The sequence below is a fragment of the Choloepus didactylus genome, chromosome 9, assembly GCF_015220235.1.
Source record: "Choloepus didactylus isolate mChoDid1 chromosome 9, mChoDid1.pri, whole genome shotgun sequence".
In the NCBI taxonomy this organism is placed as follows: Eukaryota; Metazoa; Chordata; class Mammalia; order Pilosa; family Megalonychidae; genus Choloepus; species Choloepus didactylus.
In genome coordinates, this window is record NC_051315.1 from 22729743 (window position 1) to 22749162 (window position 19420).

Genomic DNA, 19420 nt, shown 5'->3' on the forward strand with positions numbered 1-19420 from the left:
TAGGCAAGATCTGCTGTCTCATGCTCAGGTCCAGTGTTCTCTTAATGCAAAACATCCTGTCATTATAACGGTTCTCAGGAAGCCTTCTTATGGCCTCTTTTACATCTTCATTCTCAGCTCTTGTATAATCTCTCATTAGCCCCAGTTTATCGAACCCTGCAGCACTGTAATACCATTTTCGAATACTATCCAGCCACCGGCCTGATGCTGCAATAGCAGGGCAGCCTGCCATTTTGACCCCAGAGGCTGTGTCAGTTTTATTTCAAACTTCCCTAAAGAGAAGAAGCTTTCTAAAATGCCCAATTCAAAGACTCTATCTTGGCAGAGACATTTTATAGAGGGGAAAAAGAGGTTAGACAATTATTGTTAGACTGGATTTGAAGAAGAGGAGGAAACGAATATCTAGTTAAAGAAAATGAGTCTTTTTTTTTTTTTAAATAAATTCAAAGTTACAGGAACAGTTGTAAAAACAATACTAACCCCATACACAGAATTCCATCATACCCTGACCCCCCTCCCCTGATAGCCCAATCCACCAACTTTAACATGCTGTCACATCACTATTTCTTTCCCTCCCTATCATCCATGATCTATTGCTCTGTCTTCTGAACATATGAGAGATAGCTGCACACACCCTTGAACAAACACTATAATTGACATATACACTTCCCATGAATAAGAACATTCTTTTATGTAATCCCATTAAGCACAGCTAAGAAGTACAAGAGATTCAACAATGATACAAAGCTTACATTCTATATTTCCTTTTCCTTATGTCTCAACTGCGTCCCTTTGAGCCTCCTGTCCTCCATCCTCCAATCCCATCCAGGTTCATCCTTGGCATTTAATTGTCATCTATTTAGACTGTTTTTTTTTTTTTTTCAATTGTGGAAACATATATACAGCCTAAATCTTCCCATTCCACCCCCTCCCTAGCCTTCTATTAGTGGGATTAATCACATTTAGAATGTTGTAATGCTCTTTCCCACCATCCATTACTAGAAATTTCCCTTCACCTCAAACAGCAACCCTACACTCATTTCTTAACTCCCCATTGCCCCTTCCCCCATTTCTCTTAACCCATACTCTACTTTTCATCTCTATGGTAATATTCTCTGATAATTTCTTTGTGTTTACTGTGGGGCTTAAAATTAACCTCTTAAATCCATAACAATCTTGTTTTTCTTTGATACCATCTTCACTTCAATAGGATACAAAAACTATGTTCCTATATGCCTCCATTCCCCCACCTTTATATAGTTGTCTAAAATTACATATTTTACGTTGAGTTCAAAACCACTGATATGCCATTAGAGTTTGTATTTTTTATCATGTAGGAAGTAAATAGTGGAGTTACAGTTCAAAAATTATTGACTTCTATTTGTATTCCATTGTGGTTGGAGAATGTGCTTTAAGTATATTCAAATTTTTTTTTTTTTAATTTCTTGAGGCTTGTTTTATGTCCCAGCTTATGGTCCCTTCTGGAGAAAGATCCGTGATCACTAGAGAAAAATGAGTGTCCTGGTGATTTGGGATGTAAGGTACTATATATATGTCTGTTAAAATTCTCTATATCTCTTTCTCCTTTCTTTGTTTCTCTGTTGGTAGGACTCCTTTTAGAATCTGAAGTAGGGCAGGTCTTTTATTGGCAAAGTCTCTCAGCATTTGTTTGTCTGTGGAAAATTAAAGCTCTCCCTCAAATTGCTGGATAAAGTATTCTTGGTTGGAAATTTTTCTTTCTCAGAATTTTAAATATGTCATGCCACTGCCTTCTTGCCTCCATGGTGGCCACTGAGTAGTCACAACTTAGTCTTATGTTGTTTCCTTTGTATGTGATGAATTGCTTTTCTCTTGCTGCTTTCAGAACTTGCTCCTTCTCTTCAGTATATGAGAGTCTGATCAGAATATGTCTCAGAGTGGGTTTATTTGGATTTATTCTATTTGGAGTTCGCTGGGCATTTATGCTTTGTGTATTTATATTGTGTAGAAGGTTGGGAAAGTTTTTCCCAACAATTTCTTTGAATACTCTTTCTAGACTTTACCCTTCTCTTCCCCTTCTGGGACACCAATGAGTCTTATGTTTGGATGTTTTATTTTATCTATCGTATCCCTGAGATCCATTTCGATTTTTTTGATTTTTTTCTCCATTCTTTCTTTTGTTCTTTGATTTTCATTCTGTGGACTTCTAGGACACTGAGACGTTGTTCAACTTCCTCTAATCTTGTATTGTGAATATCCAGAGTCTTTTTAATTTGGCCCACAGTTTCTTTTATTTCCATAAGATCTTCTATTTTTTTTATTAACTCTTGCAATGTCTTCTTTATGCCCTTCTAGGATCTTCTTTATGTTGCTTATATCCTGGGCCATGGTCTTCTTGATGTCCTTTAAACCCTTTGCCATGTTTTCATTCCTCGATTGTAGTTCTTTGATTAATTGTGCCAAGTACTGAGTCTCTTCTGATATCTTGATTTGTGTGTTTGGAATTGGATTCTCCATATCGTCTGGTTTTATCATATGCATTAAGATTTTCTGTTGTTTTTGGCCTCTTGGCATTTGCTTTGCTTGATAGGGTTCTTTCAAGTTGTAAAAAAAAAAAAAAGATACCAATCTAATTTTCCAGAAACACAGTTTGGTGACGTACACTTTCTCTAACTAACCAGCAGATGGCATCTGTGAGTCACCTATACCCCTCAAGTCAGTTCTCAACCTTGTTCCCATGGTGTGTGGGGAAATGATTCTTGTGGGGTTCAGTTGGAGAACTCAGTTTGGATGTGTTGCTGGAGCCGTCCGCCCTGAATGTGGGGCGTGTGTACGGGTGGCCAGGGAGAAAGGGCAGCTTTAATATTCAAATCCCCCAGGTTCCCGGAGATTCAAGGCCACAGCAGGAGTCTAAGCCTTCATTTCATTTCAGCCCGAGACCCTCTCTCTCGCTGTCCCACACACCACCGGACTTGGCGTAGTGTCCCTGGGTTCTCTGAACAGGTCCCCCCTCCCAGCCACGATCCTCCAGGAGCTCTGCCAAGGAAATGTCGTGCTACGTCACAAGTGCGCGCCGTCTCTCAAGGGAAGCCCCAGGCTGCCGGGCCGTGCAGGGGTGCTCTCAGCCTGATGCAAAGATGGCCGAACGGGGCATCTCAACCCCCCCTCCTCACACAGTTCCTCCTTCCCAGCTCCGGGACAAGTGGCGGGGCTCTTGGCTGTGGGCACAGCCCCAGGCAGGAATTTATCCAGTCCTCCGGGGAACCAGCTGCAAGCCGCGGGGTTTCTTTCAGCTTCCGGCTCTCCCCTCCATTCTGCAGTGGACTATCTTCCAGGCCAGACACCGAGAGGCCAGCCCAGCCCCCTCTTGCTGTGTTTTACTATGTGGTTCCCACTCCTGCAACTGCAGCCACTCCTGGGTTTTCCCCCTTTTTTTTTTTAAGAGCCAGTCAGTCTCCAAATGCCAACCCCTGGCGTCCCCACAATACCGCACGGCTGTGGGTCTTCCAGCCAGCTTACTCACTTGTTTCAGAATGCAGACTCCCGGTTTCACCAAGTATACGACCCCTGTGATACTAGCAGACCTCATCCAGCTGGTGCATCGCTGTAACCGGCATTCTGGGTCACTTTCTGGTTTTTATCTAGTGTTTTTCACAGAGGTGTTTTTTTGCCCTGTCTCACCTAGCTGCCATCTTAGTTTCTCCCTAAAGACAATAAGTCTTTTTGTAAAACTGGTTAAAGGTCTTAGACTAGCTCTAAAGCTAACAGTCAGTTGAGTGGGTTTTCCCAGGAGAGGTACTTAAGCTCAAGTATTTTATCAGGAATGCAAATTGTTGCCCAGAAAGGACAGCTCTTCACATCAGATCACAAAGTTCTGCCCCAGCTCAGGTTTGGGAAAACTTTCTTTTTCACATTTTCTAGGGGCCACTTATGCCATATTAAGAAATCTGAGCTTTACCTGCTAGGCAATGGAAAATTATTGAAGGATTTCAAGCAGAGTTGTACCATGATCAGATGTGTATTTTTAAAGGTCATTCTCTCCAGTGTTTAATACTGATTGAAGTGGATGACCGGAATCGTGGAGAGCACTTAGAAAACTATAGTAGGTGCCCAGTTTAATTCACTAAACAACACTCTACTCCAGACCTGTTCTCAGAGCTGGAAGTAGGACAGGACATAGAAAGCAATAACCACTCATTCCTTTCGGCACACCGCCAAAGACCTTGGTCGCCATGGGCCGCCGCCCCACCCGGTGTTACCGGTATTGTAAGAACAAGCCCACCCAAAGTCTTGCTTCTGCCAAGGTATCCCTGATGCAAAGATCCGCATTTTTGACCTGGGTCGGAAGAAGGCAAAAGTAGATGAGTTCCCACTGTGTGACCACATGGTGTCGGACAAATATAAGCAGCTGTCCTCCGAAGCCCTGGAGGCTGTCCGTATTTGTGCCAACAAGTACATGGTGAAAAGTTGTGGCAAAGATGGCTTCCACATTCTTCCACGCCATCCGCATCTACAAGATGCTGTCCTGTGCCGGGGCTGACAGGCTCCAGACAGGGATGCGCGGTGCCTTTGGAAAGCCCCAGGGTTCAGTGGCCGGGGTCCACATCGGCCATGTCATCATGTCCATCTGCACCAAGCTTCAAAACAAGGAGCATGTGATTGAGGCACTGTGCAGGGCCAAGTTCAAGTTCCCTAGCCACCAGAAAATCCACATCTCCAAGAAAGTGGGCTTCACCAAGTTTAACACAGATGAATTTGAAGACATGGTAGCTGAGAAGCGCCTCATCCAAGATGGTTGTGGGATCAAGTATATCCCCAGCTGTGACCCCTTGGACAAGTGGCGGGCCCTGAACTCATGAAGGCTTTGCCAGCACTGCCCTCTCCCCATCTGTTCCCGCCAATAAACTACTTCCTGGGCGTCTTAAAAAAAAAAAAAAAAGAAAGAAAAAAGAAAGCAATAACCAGAAAAAATATTGACAAACTATATTTCATCAGATTAAATATTGTACCTTATCAAAAGATAATGAATAAAATAGGCAAGCCACAGAATAGGAGAAAATATTCACAAATCATATATTTGACAATGGGCTTATATTCAAAATATATAAAGAACTAACACAACAAAATAATAACTAATTTTAAATGGCAAAAGACTTGAATAGCCACTTCCAAAAGAAGATATAAAGCTAAACAATACTCATATGTTAAAGTATATAACACCACTAGTTCATCAGAGAAATACAAATTGATCACAATGAAAAACCAGTACACATCCACTAGAATGGATGAAAACAGAAAAACTGTTGGCAAGGATGTGAAGCAACTAGAACTTTCATACTCTGTTAGTAGAATATCTCTTACCCTATGATCTAACAGTTTTACTCTTAGGTATTTATCCAAAAGAAGTATGTATATATATATATCTCCATCCACAAAAAGACTTGCCACAAGAATGTTCATGGCAGCTGTATTCAAAATAGCCAAAACAAAATCTGGAAACAATTTTAATGTCCATCAGCAGAAGAACAGATAATCAAATTGTGGCATATTTTATGCCATGCAATACTACTCAGCAACAAAAAAGAATAAATTACTAGTACTCACAGCAAAATAGATACCTCTCACAGAAGGCTGAGTGAAAGAAGCTGGACCTATAAGAGTATACACTGTATGATGGCATTCAGGAGGCATTTTTAAAACAGGCAAAATTCATTTATGGTGAAAAAAAATCAATAAAGTCATTACCCTTGGCAGGAGTTTGAGAGAGGAGAATAATTAAGAAGGGACAAGATGGAACTTTCTGAGTTGTAGAAATGTTCTGTATCTTGATAGGGGTATGTTCTGGTTTGCTAATGCTGCCATTTTGCAAAACACCAGAAATGGATTGGCTTTTATAAAGGGGGTTTATTTGCTTACAAAGTTACAGTCTTAAGGCTGTAAAGTGTCCAAGGTAAGGCATCAACAGCCTCTTATCTGTTGCTCTTCTCTCAGCTCATGTGTGTTCTTCAAAGTGTTCCTCTTGGCTGTAGCAAGCTCACTCCTTCTGTCTGAGCTTATATAGCACTCTAGTAAACTAATTCAGACCCACCCTGAATGGCAGGGGTCACACCTCCATGGAAACTATCCAATCAGTCACCACCCACTATTGGGTGGGGCGCATCTCCATGGAAACAGTCAAAGAATTACAATCTAATCAACACTAATACATCTGCCCACACAAGACTACATCAAAGATAATGGCATTTGGGGGGACATGATACATTCAAACGGCACAATGTATGATAAAACTGGTGGGTGAAATTTTCATGAGGATCTCAAAGTAGATCATCCGTAATACCATGGAGAAACCTGTTGCAGGCACCAACTTAAATAAATGATCCAAGTTAACATCACTAATACTAGGACAAACAGATAGCATGTAATCTTGGTACAGTGCCCTGAAAGACACAATATCACTTCTGTAGTATTCCTACAAAAAATGCGTAATTTGTACCTAATCATGAGACAGCAGACAAACCAAAACTGAGGGATATCCTACAAAATAACTGGCCTGTTTTATTAAAAAATATTGAAGTCAACAATGAAAAAAATAATAAGGAACTGTTTCCAAATTAAGGGAAACTTCAGACACATGACAACTGCATTTAATGTGTGATAATCCACTGAATCCTGGACTAGGAGAAATAATTAGCTAAAGAAGCACATTATGGGACAACTAGTGAAATTTGTATATGGACTATAGTTAATACAATAGTATTGTATCAATACTAGATTTCCTGATTTTGAGAAGTATACTATGGTTATATATGAGAGTGTCTTTTTTTAGGAAATACACACTGATTTATTTAGAAATAAGGGGCAAAAGATGTCTCCAAATTACTCACATTTGGTTCAGAAAAATATGCCTATATATGAAATATCTATATAGAAAGAACTATAAAGAAAAGAGGGCAAAATATCTAAACAACTGGTGAATCTTGGTAAAGGTTATATTGAATGTTCTTGCAACTTTCCTGTAAGTTTGAAATTCTTTCAAAATAAAAAGTTAGCCCAACATTAATTAATTAATCAAAATAGGAGTTCTGAGCTGGATAAGGCATTCCAACCAGAGGAACCCACCCAGCAGAGTCATGAAACTATAAAAAGCTGGCTATAGCTGGAACACAGAGTTATTCATTCAGCAGAAAATAAGACAGTGTGATGGTTGGGTTCATTTATCAACTTGGCTGGGTGATGGTGCCCAGTTGTCTGGTCAACCAAACAATGGCTTGTTACTGCAAGGACATTTTGTGGCTGATTAATAAACCAGAAGGCTGGTTTATTAAATCACCAGTTAATTGATTGCATCTGTGGCTGATTACATCTACGACCAACTAAGGGAGTATCTTCCGCAATAAGAGAATACAATCAGTTGGATTTAATCCAATCAGCTGAAGACTTTTAAGGGATGTTCTAGTTTGCTAATGCTGCTGGCATGCAAAACACCAGAAATGGATTGGCTTTTATAAAAGGGGGTTTATTTGGTTACACAGTTACAGTCTTAAGGCCAGAAAGTGTCCAAAGTTACACATCGGCAGTAGGGTACCTTCACTAGAGGATGGCCAGTGGTGCCCAGAAAACTTCTGTTAGCTGGGAAGGCATGTGGCTGGTGTCTGATCCAAAGTTCTGGTTCAAAATGGCTTTCTCCCAGGACGTTCCTCTCTAGGCTGCAGTTCCTCAAAAATGTAACTCTTAGTTGCACTTGGGGTATTTGTCCTCTCTTAGTTTCTCCGGAGCAAGAGTCTGCTTTCAACGGCCGTCTTCAAACTGTCTCTCATCTGCAGCTCCTGTGCTTTCTTCAAAGTGTCCCTCTTGGCTGTAGCTCCTCTTCAAAGGTTCACTCTCAGCTGCACTGAGTTCCCTCTGCCTGTCAGCTCATTTATAGGGCTCCACTGATCAAGGCCCACCATGAATGGGTGGGGCCACACCTCCATGGAAATATCCAATCAGGGTTATCACCTAGAGCTGGGTGGGGCACATCTCCAAAGAAACACTCAAAGAAATCTAATCAAAACTGATAATGTCTGCCCACACAAGACTACATCAAAGATAATGGCGTTTGGGGGACATAATACATTCAAACCAGCACATTACATAATACATTCAAACCAGCACAAGGGAGAAGAGGGAACTTCTACTTCTTCTTCAGCCAGCCAGCCTCTCCTGGGGAGTTCATCAAAGACCTTCATCAGAGTTGCCAGCTCACAGCCTGCCCTATGGAATTTGGACTCATGCATCTCCACAGTTGTGTCAGACACTTTTATAAATCTCATATTTATAGATATCTCCTGATGGTTCTGTTTCCCTAGAGAATGCTGACTAGTACAGATGGCATACTCAAATTGGGAAAACTTGAGGAAAACTAATAAAAGAATGATTTACAAAAGTGTGGGATGCTCTGTTACCATTCCATGCCAAAACCTGAAGACAGAAGGGGCTCTGTGAAGAAGGCCAGGGAACAGAGTTGAGACCTTTAGTTGGAGCCAGTCTGCAGTAACCCCACAGGGATGGCTCTCCTCTCTGTGTTGTCCATTGACTAAATTCAAGTGTAAACCAGAAGGCAAGGGAGCCGACTGTGTAGTTCATACAACTCAGCCTCTTGGAGAATAAAGAAGGGTGAGGAAAGATAGAGAGTAGATCAGGGGGAGCAAAGAGAAGAAATCTAGAATGCAGGAGGTTGAGAATAGGGGAGAGAGCAAGAGAGTGAGAGAGAAGTGAGTAAAAGAGAGAGCAAGAGAGAATGAGAATGACTATGATGTTGAATAAATATTAGGACTTCAATGTTAGACAACATACTGAGTTTTAATTGGTGTGAGGCAGCCAAATGGAGGTTTCCAACAGCCATATACCAGGACTTAAATCTTAGAAGTTAGGTCTTTGGTTGAGACTAGGTCTTGTATGAGACTGCCCAAGCAGCATGAGTAGAGTAACAATGAAAGACAAGAGGGCTAAGGATACAGCCATAGATAATATCAACATTGGGGGTGCAGAGGTTGCAAAAAAGGAAGAGAAAGGAAGGATGCCCACAAAAGAGACAAAGAGCCAATAAGGTGGAAGGAAAACCAGAATAATGGTAGTAGGGGAAAAAATGCAATAAGATAAATCTGAAGAAGTATTTAATAAATCTGCAATGATTCAGAGGAGGACAAAAAAGATAAGGGTTGAAGAATATTCATTGGATTTGGCAATGAACGTTAAGTGCAGTTTCAGTGGAATTATAGGGAGAAAGTCAGATACATTGGATAAAAAAGTAAAAGGGTGGTGAAAAAATGAAATGCACATGTTGACTACTGTTTTCATTTTGCTTGGGTTTCCTGTGAAAACAGAACCTTAGAAAAGGGCTTTATTGTGGGAAGCAATTCTAGAATGGGAGTGGGGGACATGAAAGAGTGAGACAGTTTAGGAGGGAAAACCAATATAAAGCTGAATTATCAAGCTGCTCATCACTTAGGAAACTGAGACTACCTCTGGGACCTTCAGGAGAACTATGGGAATTTGCTTAGAATTGTACACCTGAGGGATAAAAGGGGGGAGCAATTATCTAACAATGCCTATCTCCAATTAAAAATGTAATACAAGTGACAGTGAGAATAATAGAGTAAGAACTTCCAAAAATCCTCTCCCCCATAAAAGCAACAATAACACTGGAAATATGTCAGAATCAACCTTTTCAGAAATCAGGAAATTAGCCAAATATTTGCAGCAATCAAGTAAGCTTTTATTTAACAAAAATAACTGAATATCAGTAAGAAGATTGAGCTTTGTGGCGTTCTAACTTGCCCTATACCATGCTCCACTCCCCAGCTCCATCGTAGTCTTAAATACCAACATCTTGCAAGCCACTGGAGGGAGCAGAAAAGGACTGCAGCTCCTTCAGACTAAAGCAGTGATAAGCTGGCTGGCTGAATGTTGGAGCGATACAACATGCCCAGAGAACCCCATGACAAAGACTAAGAGACCTACTAGTTTTAGGCATGTAAGGAAACTTCTGTCCAATCTTTACCTTACCATCACAGTAACTAAGCAGAGACTTCAGAGCCCACATATGAAAAGGAATACCCACTTTACAAAATTCATTCAGAAAAGTCACTAAAACCAACCAACAAACAAAAAACCAGAAGCAACAACAGCAGACACTGGGGAGGGGGAGATTCTGGTTTCCAGCATTGTGATATTATTTTAAATGTCCAGTTTTCAAAAAAAAGTATGAGACTTGCATATAAACAAGAAAGTATGGCCCATAAATGGTGTGTGTGGGGGGCAGAGGATGGAGCAATAGAAACTGTCACTAAGGAAGCCAGATATTAGACTTACTAGACAAACACTTTAAATGAACTATTTTAGATATATTCACAGAAATAAAAGAAACCATGTCTAAAGAACTAAAGAATCCTTCCTAACAGCAGAAGAGTATGAGAATGATGTCATACAAAATAGCATAGCCATAAAAAAACAGAAATTCTAAAAGGAGCCAAATAAATTCTGGAGCTGAGAAGTACAATAACTTTAAGAAAAAAAATCAGTAAAGGGGGGTCAGCCAAAGAGAGGGACAGGCAGAAGAGGGAATCAGCAAACTCCAAGATAGGTCAATTGAGATTATCCAGTGTAATGAACAGAAAGAAAAAAGAATGAAGAAAAATGAACAGAGCCTCAGACACCTTTGGAACACTATCAAGCATATCAACACACACATAAGAAGAGTCTGAGATCTGAGGAGTGAAAGGGGTATAAAGGATATTTAAATATATAATGATTGAAAACTTTCCAAATTTGGTGAAAAACAATCTACAGAGAAGCTCAACAAAGTCCAGTAAGATAAACTAAAAAATGCCCACACTAAGACACATCCTAATCACCCTGTTGGCAGGCAAAGACAGAGAGAATCCTGAAAGCAGCAACAGAAAAGGGATTTGACATGTACAAGGCATCCTTAATAATACTGACAGCCAATTTTTCATCAAAAACCATGGAGGTCAGAAGGCAATGGGATGACATATTCAAAATGGTGAAGAAAAATAATGTCAACCAAGAATTCTATAATTTAAAAATGAAGAAGTTATGAAAATTTAAGAATTTGTTGCAAGAGCACCTAACCTACAAGAAATACTAAAGGGAGTCCTTCAGGCTGAAATGAAGGACACAGGCATTAACTTGAAACCAAATTTAGAAATAAAAAGCAACTACATAGGTAAGTATAAAAGATAGCACAAGTATACTTTTGTGTTTTTTTGTTGTTGTTGTTTGTTTGTAACACTTTTTTCCTCCTAGCTGATGCAAAAGACAACTGAAAAAGCTAAAATTATAAACCTGTGTTTATTTGCATACAATGTATAAAGGTGTAATTTGCATGACAATAATATAACAAAGGATGGGGAAAGACTGGAACTATATAAGTATAGTATTGGAATCAAATTGGTGTTCATCCAAACTTGACTGTTATAAATTAAATTGTTAATTGTAATTTCTGTAAATCACTCAGAAAAATATAGAAAAAGAAAAGGAGAGAGAATTAAAATTGTATACTAGAAAATATAAAGAAGGCAGTAATGGGAAGAAAAGGAACAAAAAAAGACATAAGGCATTCAGAAAAAAATAGCAAAATGTCAGCTGTAAATTCATCAGTAAATATAAATGGATTAAATACTCCATTAAAAGGCAAATTGGCAAAATGGATTTTAAAAATGATCCAAATATAGGCTTTCTACAAGAAACATCCTTTAGATACAAAGGCTTGAATGGGTTGAAAGTAAAATAATAGAAAAAGATATACCATGTAAATAAAAACAAAAAGAGGGGTGGAGTGACTATACTAATTGTGCTAGTTTAGATATATTCTGAACCCCAAAAAGCCATGTTCTTTACTGAAATCTTGTGGGAGTAGATTTATTAGTCTTTAGATTAGGGTGGAAACTTTTGATTGAGTGCTTCTATGGAAATGTGACTCACCCAACAGTGGGTGATATTTTTGATTATTATTTCCGTGGAGGTATGACCCTGCTCATTCAGGGTGGGTCTTGATTAGTTCACTGGAGTATTTAAGAGAGAAGCTAAGAGCTGACACAGACCTACATGCTTGATGATGCTTAGAGATGGTTGGAGATGTGGACAGAAGAACATTTGGAGATGCTAAGCTAGGAGATGAAGCCCAGAGTTTGCCCCAGGGAAGCTAAGAGAGACCCAGAGACATTTTGGAGAATGCCATTTTGAAATGCAACCTGGGAGCAAAGGAACAGCAGACACCAGCCACTTGACTTCCCAGCTGACAGAGGTGTTCTGGACACCATCAGCCATTCTTCAGTAAAGGTATCCTCTTTGTTGATGCCTTAGTTTGGAGAACTTTATGGCCTTAGAACTCTAAATTTGTAACCAAATAAACCCCCTTTATAAAAGCCAATCCATTTCTGGTATTTTGCATAAATGGCAGCATTAGCAAACCGTAACACTAATATCAGACAATATAAAGATAAAAATTTTTACTGGGACAAAGGACATTTTATAATGATAAAAGAATCAATCCATCAAGAAGATACAATAATTGTAAACATACATGTACTTGACAACACAACCTCAATATACATGAAGCAAAGACTGACAGTATTGAAGGAAGGGACAATTCAACAATAATAGTGGGAGCCTTCAATACCTCACTTTCCATAATACAGTCAACTAAACAGAAGACCAAAAAGAAAAGAGAAGAGAGACAAAATTTTTAACCAAGTAGAACTTACAGACATTTATAGAATATGCCACCCAATAAAACAGAATATACAGGAACACTATACTTTCTGAATGATTTTTCTATAAATCCACAACTTCTCCAATAATTTTTTTAGAAAAAAGAAATAAAGATCTCTGGTAAAGGTAACAATATGATAAATTATAAAAGTCAGTACTATTGTATTATATTTTTGGTATGTAAATCCACTTTTTGCTTCCTACAGGCTCTAAAATGCCAATGCATAAAAATTAATGATAAATCTATGGCTTTTGACATACAATATATAAAGACAGAGTTTGTAACAAGTACAAAAAGGTGGGAGAATGGAGAGATATAGAATCAGTATTTGGTAAGTGGTATCAATCCAAACACGATTTTTATATATTTAGGAAGTTGTAAAATTTAAGCCCCCTGGTAGCCACAAAGAAAATATCTTAAAATATACACACACACAAAGAAAAAAGAAGGGACTTGCGTTAGTCAGGGTTCTCTAGGGAAACAGAACCAATAGGAGATATCTGTAAAGATGAGATTTATAGAAATGTCTCACACAACTGTGGAAATGCATGAGTTCACATTCTGTAGGGCAGGATGCATGAGTCTAAATTCCATGGGGTAGGCAGCGAGCTGGTAACTCTGATAAGGTCTTTAATAAACTCTCCAGGAGAGGCTCGCTGGCTGAAGAAAGATTCCAAAGGGTAAGCTGTGAGCTGGCATTCGATGAATTCCCCAGGAGAGGCTGGCTGGCTGAAGAAGGAATGAAAGTTCTCTTTCTTCTCCCTTAAAAGTCTTCAACTGATTGGATTAAATCCAGCTGTTTGAATTGTCATTGCAGAAGACACTGCCTTCATTGATGTAATCAGCCACAGATGCAATCAATTGACTGACGATTTAATAAACCAGCCTTCTGGTTGGTTTATTAAATGTCCTTGCAGTAATGGTTAGGTCAGTGCTGCCTGACCAAACAACTGGGTGCCATCACCTGTCCAAGTTGACACACGAACCTAATATCACAGGACTCAAATCGGTACATTACAAAAATATCAAATAAATATAAAAGCAGACATTAACAGAAAAATTGAAGGCAAAAAGTATAAGACTTACAAAACCCAAATAGCAAAATGGAAGAAGAAAGTCCTGTATTATCAGTAGTTACTTTAAATGTAAAAGGATTAAACTCTCCAGTCAAAAGGCTGAGATAGGCAGAAAGGATCAGAAGGCATGACCCAACTATATGCTGTTTACAAGACACTCACCTTAAATTCAAAGATAAAAGTAGAAGAAAAGTAAAGGAAAGAAAAAATATTCCATGAAAACAGTAACCAAAAGAGAGCTGGAGTACTATACTAATATTAGATAAAACAAGGTCACTATATACTGATAAAGGGTATTTTCATCAAGAAGACATAATAATTATATTACATACATGTACCTAACAGCAGCATGCCAGTTTGAATGTACTGTGTCCCCCAAACGCTATTATCTTTGATGTAATCTTGTGTGGGCAAACATTATCAGTTTTGATTAGATTTCTTTGAGTGTTTCTTTGGAGATGCGCCCCACCCAACTGTAGGTGATGACTCTGATTGGATAATTTCCATAGAGGTGCTGCTCCGCCCATTCAGGGTGGGTCTAAGTTGATCAGTGGAGCCATATAAATGAGCTGACATAACAGAAGGAACTCAGTGCAGCTGTGAGTGACATTTTGAAGAGGAGCTACAGCCAAGAAGGACACTTTGAAGAAAGCACAGGAGCTGCAGATGAGAGACATTTTGAAGATGGCCGTTGGAAGCAGACTCTTGCTCTGAAGAAGCTAAGAGAGGACAAATACCCCAAGAGCAAATAAGAGTGATATTTTTGAGGAACTCTAGCCTAGAGAGGAGAGGAACGTCCTAGGAGGAAGCCATTTTGAAACCAGAACTTTGGAGCAGATGCCAGCCACGTGCCTTCCCAGCTAACAGAGGTTTTCTGGACACCATTGGCCATCCTCCAGTGAAAGTATCTGATTGCTGATTGTTACCTTGGACACTTTATGGCCTTAAGACTGTAACTGTGTAACCAAATAAACCCCCTTTTATAAGAGCCAGTCCATCTCTGGTGTTTTGCATTCCAGCAGCATTAGCAAGCTAGAACAAGCAGTGACCCAAAATATATGAATCAAATGTTGACAGATTTGAAGGGAGATATAGACAGTTCTACATTAATAGGAGACTTCAGTACACCACTTTCAATAATGGATGGAACATCTACACAGAAGATCAGTAAGAAAATAGAAGACTTGAATGATAATATAAACCGATTAGACCAAAAGACATATGTAGAACACTTCACCCAACAACAGCAGAATATACATTCTACTCTAGTGCACATGGGTCACTCTTCAGGATAGGCAATATATTAGGCAATATAAACTAAACAAGTCTCAATAAATTAAAACATTGAAATCATGCAATGTATATTTTTCAATCACAATAGCATGCAGCTAGAAATTAATAATAGAAGGAAAAACTGGAAAGTTCACAAATATGTGGAAATTAAATAACACACTCTTAAACAACCAATGGGTCAAAGAAGAAATCACAAGTGAAATTAGGAAATATTTTAAGATGAATGAGCACGAAAACAAACATACCAAAAGGTTTGGGATGCAGCAAAGTTAATGATTACAGGAAAATTCATTTAAAAAAAACTAGGAAAAACCTCTACCAGAGACCTAATCTCACACCTGGAGGAACTAGAAAAAGAAGAGCAAACTAAGTCCAAAGTGGGCAGAAGGAAGGAAATAATGAAGATTAGAACAGAGATCAATGAAATCAAGAATTAAAAAAAAAAAAAACAGTATCAATTAAACCAAAATTTGGTTCTTTGAGAAGATCAATCAAATGGACAAATCCTTAGTCAGACTGACAAAAAAAGAAGAGAGAAGATGCAAATAAATAAAATTAGAAATGAGAGGGGGAACATTACTACTGACCCCACAGAAATAAAAAGGATCATAAGAGGATACTCTGAACAACTGTGTGCCAGTTTGAATATATTGTGTCCCCCAAATGCCATTATCTTTGATGTAATCTTGTGTGGGCAGACATTATCAGTGTTGATTATATTGTAATTCTTTGAGTGTTTCTATAGAGATCCATCCCACCCAACTGTGGGTGATGACTCTAATCGGATAATTTCCATGGACTGTTGGCCTGCCCATTGGGTGGGCCTTGATCAGTGGAGCCATATAAATGAGATGATGGGCAGAGGGAACTCAGTGCAGCTGTGAGTGACGTTTTGAAGAGGAGCTACAGCCAAGAGGGACACTTTGAAGAATGCACAGAAGCTGAGAGAGTAGCTGCAGATAAGAGACAGTTTGAAGACGGCTGTTGAAAGCAGACTCTTGCTCCGGAGAAGCTAAGAGAGGACAAACACCCCAAAAGCAACTAAGAGTGACATTTTTGAGGAACTGCAGCCTAGAGAGGAATGTCCTGGGAGAAAGCCATTTTGAACCAGAACTTTAGAGCAGACACCAGCCACATGCCTTCCCAGCTAACAGAAGTTTCTTGGATACCATTGGCCATCTTCCAGTGAAGGTACCCAATTGTTGATGTGTTACCTTGGACACTTTATGGCTTTAAGACTGTAACTGTGTAACCAAATAAACCCCCTTTTATAAAAGCCAATCCATTTCTGGTGTTTTACATTCCAGCAGGATTAGCAAACGAGAACAAACTGTATGCCAAGAAATTAGATAACTTAGAGGAAATGGACAAATTCCTAGAAACACACAAACAATTTACGCTGACTCTAGAAGAAACAGAAGACCTCAACAGACCAATTACAAGTAAAGAGATTGAATCATTCATCAAAAACCTCCCAAAAAACAGCTACTGAAAACTTCTCTCCAGAGATTCAACAACAACAAAAAAGGACAATTTTGAATTATTTAAAACTCTGGAGGAGGATATACATTGGAGTAAGACCCTGCAAATGCCAAATTGAAGAAAGAGAAGAAATATCAGGTAAGAATTTTCCGTCCCAGACCAGCTAGTCAACTCCCCTCTCCCTCACTCAGTCTCCATGCAGGAAGGGCACAGAAACAGAAGACGGGACCCCTCCCACTGGGGACACAGATTTTAAAACCTCACAGCCAAGAAAAAGTCCCTCATTGTTTGAAGACCCAGTGGACAACGGAGGACATTTCAAGGCCCAGATCAGTGAGGGACAAAGAGACTGAGAAAATGCAGACAGAGATGCATTCCCAGATCTGGGTCTGAAAGCCCTTCCCCCAACCTTTAGAGAGGCAGCAGCCAGTGGCTGCCGTTTCCTTGCCTTGGGGATAGCTGCAGTACTGGCTCAGCTTGGGGGAGAGCTCTGCCATGCATAGGGCTTCACTTCAAGCAAGGGCATAGGCGTCCCACAGTTTTGGCCCGGCTGTGCTTCATGCTCTGAGTCTATATGCCCTGTATGGAAACCCAGCCCTGTCTTCGGGCTGAGAAATAGGAAAGACCCAACTGTTAAAGCTGGGCCCCAAAACAAACCAGGTCTTGCTAGCCGGTGGAAGACAAGAGCACCACTGGAAGCCAACAGATTTGTATTACCACACACAGTGAACTTGCTGGGGTGCCCAGTGCCTACCTCCCATCCCTGTGGCAGGCCATGGTGGGCGCCTGACTCTGGGGAGAAGACTAGGGGGCAGAGCCAATCTGACAACTGGCTAGGGAGAGAAGCAAAGAAAAGATAGAGTTCAAAGTCAACCAACAAGAAAACCTTATGCAAAAGAGAGAAAACAACCTCCAGAATAAACCAATCAAGAAAACCACATGCCAAGACAGCAGAAAATCATGAGCCACATCAGGAAATGCGAAGATATGGCCCAGCCAAGGGAAGAAGCTAACATTTCATCTGAGACTCAGGAGTTGAAACAACTAATTATAGATGTTCAAACACATCTTTTAAACTGAATCAGTGAGGTTAGAGAGAATATGACAAAAGAGATAAAGGATATAAAGACACCAGGTGACCATAAGGAAGAATTCATAAGCTTGAAAAAACAAATGGCAGAACTTATGGGAATGAAAAGCACAATAGAAGAGATGAAAAACATGATGGTGACACACAACAGCAGACTTGGAGAGCAGAAGAAAGAACCAGTGAGTTGGAGGACAGGACATCTGAAATATTGCACACAGAAAAACAAATAGGGAAAAGAATGGAAAAATATGAGCATGGTCTGAAGGACCACATGAAGCGCACACATATACATGTTATAGGTGTCCCAGAAGGAGAAGAGAAGGGAAAAGCGGCAGAAGGAATAATAGAGGAAATAATCAACGAAACTTTCCCAACTCTTATGAAAGACATAAAATTACAGGTCCAAGAAGCACAGCATACTGCAAACAGAACTGATCCAGATAGACCTACTCCAAGAAACTTACTAATCAGATTTTCAAATGTCAAAGACAAAGAGAGAATTCTGAAAGCAGCAAGAGAAAAGCAATCCATCACATACAAGGGAAGCTCAGCAAGACTAAGTGCAGATGTCTCAGCAGAAACCATGGAGGCAAGAAGGCAGTGGTATGACATATTTAAGATACTGAAAGAGAAAAACTGCCAACCAAAAATCCTATATCTGGCAAAACTGTCCTTCAAAAATGGGGGAGAGTTTAAAATATTTACAGATAAACAGACAACTGAAAGAGTTTGTGAACAGGAGACCTCCTCTTCAGGAAATACTAAAGGGAGTGCTACAGATAGGAAAAGACAGGAGAGAGAGGTTTGGAGAAGAGTGTAGAAATGAAGATATCAGGAGATAGAAAGAGGGTAGAGATTGGACATTTGATGTTGAAGGAGTATAGAATGTTCTAGAGGATTGATTGTATAGATCTAGGAATAGATAGCACAATACTGTGTGATAGTAGCACAATATTCCAAGTACACTGAAAAAAGATGACTGTGAATATGCTTGAAAGAGGAAGGTTAAGGGTCTGTTATGACACCAGAAGGAAAGATGGAAGATAAAGACTGGGACTGTATAACTTAGTGAAACTTAGAGTGGTCAATGTATATGATTAAATGTACAAATATAAGAATGTTTTTGCATAAAGGAGCAGCAAGAAAGAGTGAAGTTATGAGGTATTCAATGAAGTGAATGGACCATGAGGACACTAGGTTGAGTGAAATAAACCAGAAATGAAAAGGCAAACATTATAATGCTTCACTAATATAGACTAATAACAATGTATAAACTATGAAAATTGAATCTGGGAGCATGTGCTATTAGGGGAAAGCTTATATAAAGGTTCCTAGATTGTAAGCTCGTACACCAAGAACATTTATTCATGAGTTATAACAGTTATTTCTAAACTTTGAGATACTGAGCAGTTTGTGTGTGATGTGGTTGGTCCCTGGAGCTTTGGGTGTCTGTGTGGCACCTGGGACTCAGAGCTAGAGTTAGGCAGCTGTGAGTGTCAGCATTCCCCATGAATCAACTGCTAAAGAGGCCCAAAAGGAGATTAGACTTTGATTGGAGACATAAACGAAATGGACTTGAGATTGGGGTAGATAAGACTAAAGGTAACAGGATGACACTAATCACATTTTAAAACTTTGACTTCTGTGTGGGACCAAAGGAAGCGATGGGTATATGGTGCAAAATCTATATTTTGTTTAGCACACCATATAATTTAACTTGTATGG

The 19420-nt window shown here is 39.6% G+C and overlaps 1 protein-coding gene, 1 long non-coding RNA gene and 1 pseudogene across 3 annotated transcripts in view; 2 read left to right on the forward strand and 1 right to left on the reverse strand.

Moving 5' to 3' along the window:
* Nucleotides 1-19420, forward strand: part of ACMSD (aminocarboxymuconate semialdehyde decarboxylase) — a 128813-nt gene that overhangs the window by 95896 nt on the left and 13497 nt on the right. The window lies entirely within an intron of this gene.
* The window catches only part of LOC119544579, a 94865-nt gene that overhangs the window by 50166 nt on the left and 25279 nt on the right, over nt 1-19420 (reverse strand). The window lies entirely within an intron of this gene.
* Nucleotides 4212-4838, forward strand: LOC119544578 (annotated as a pseudogene).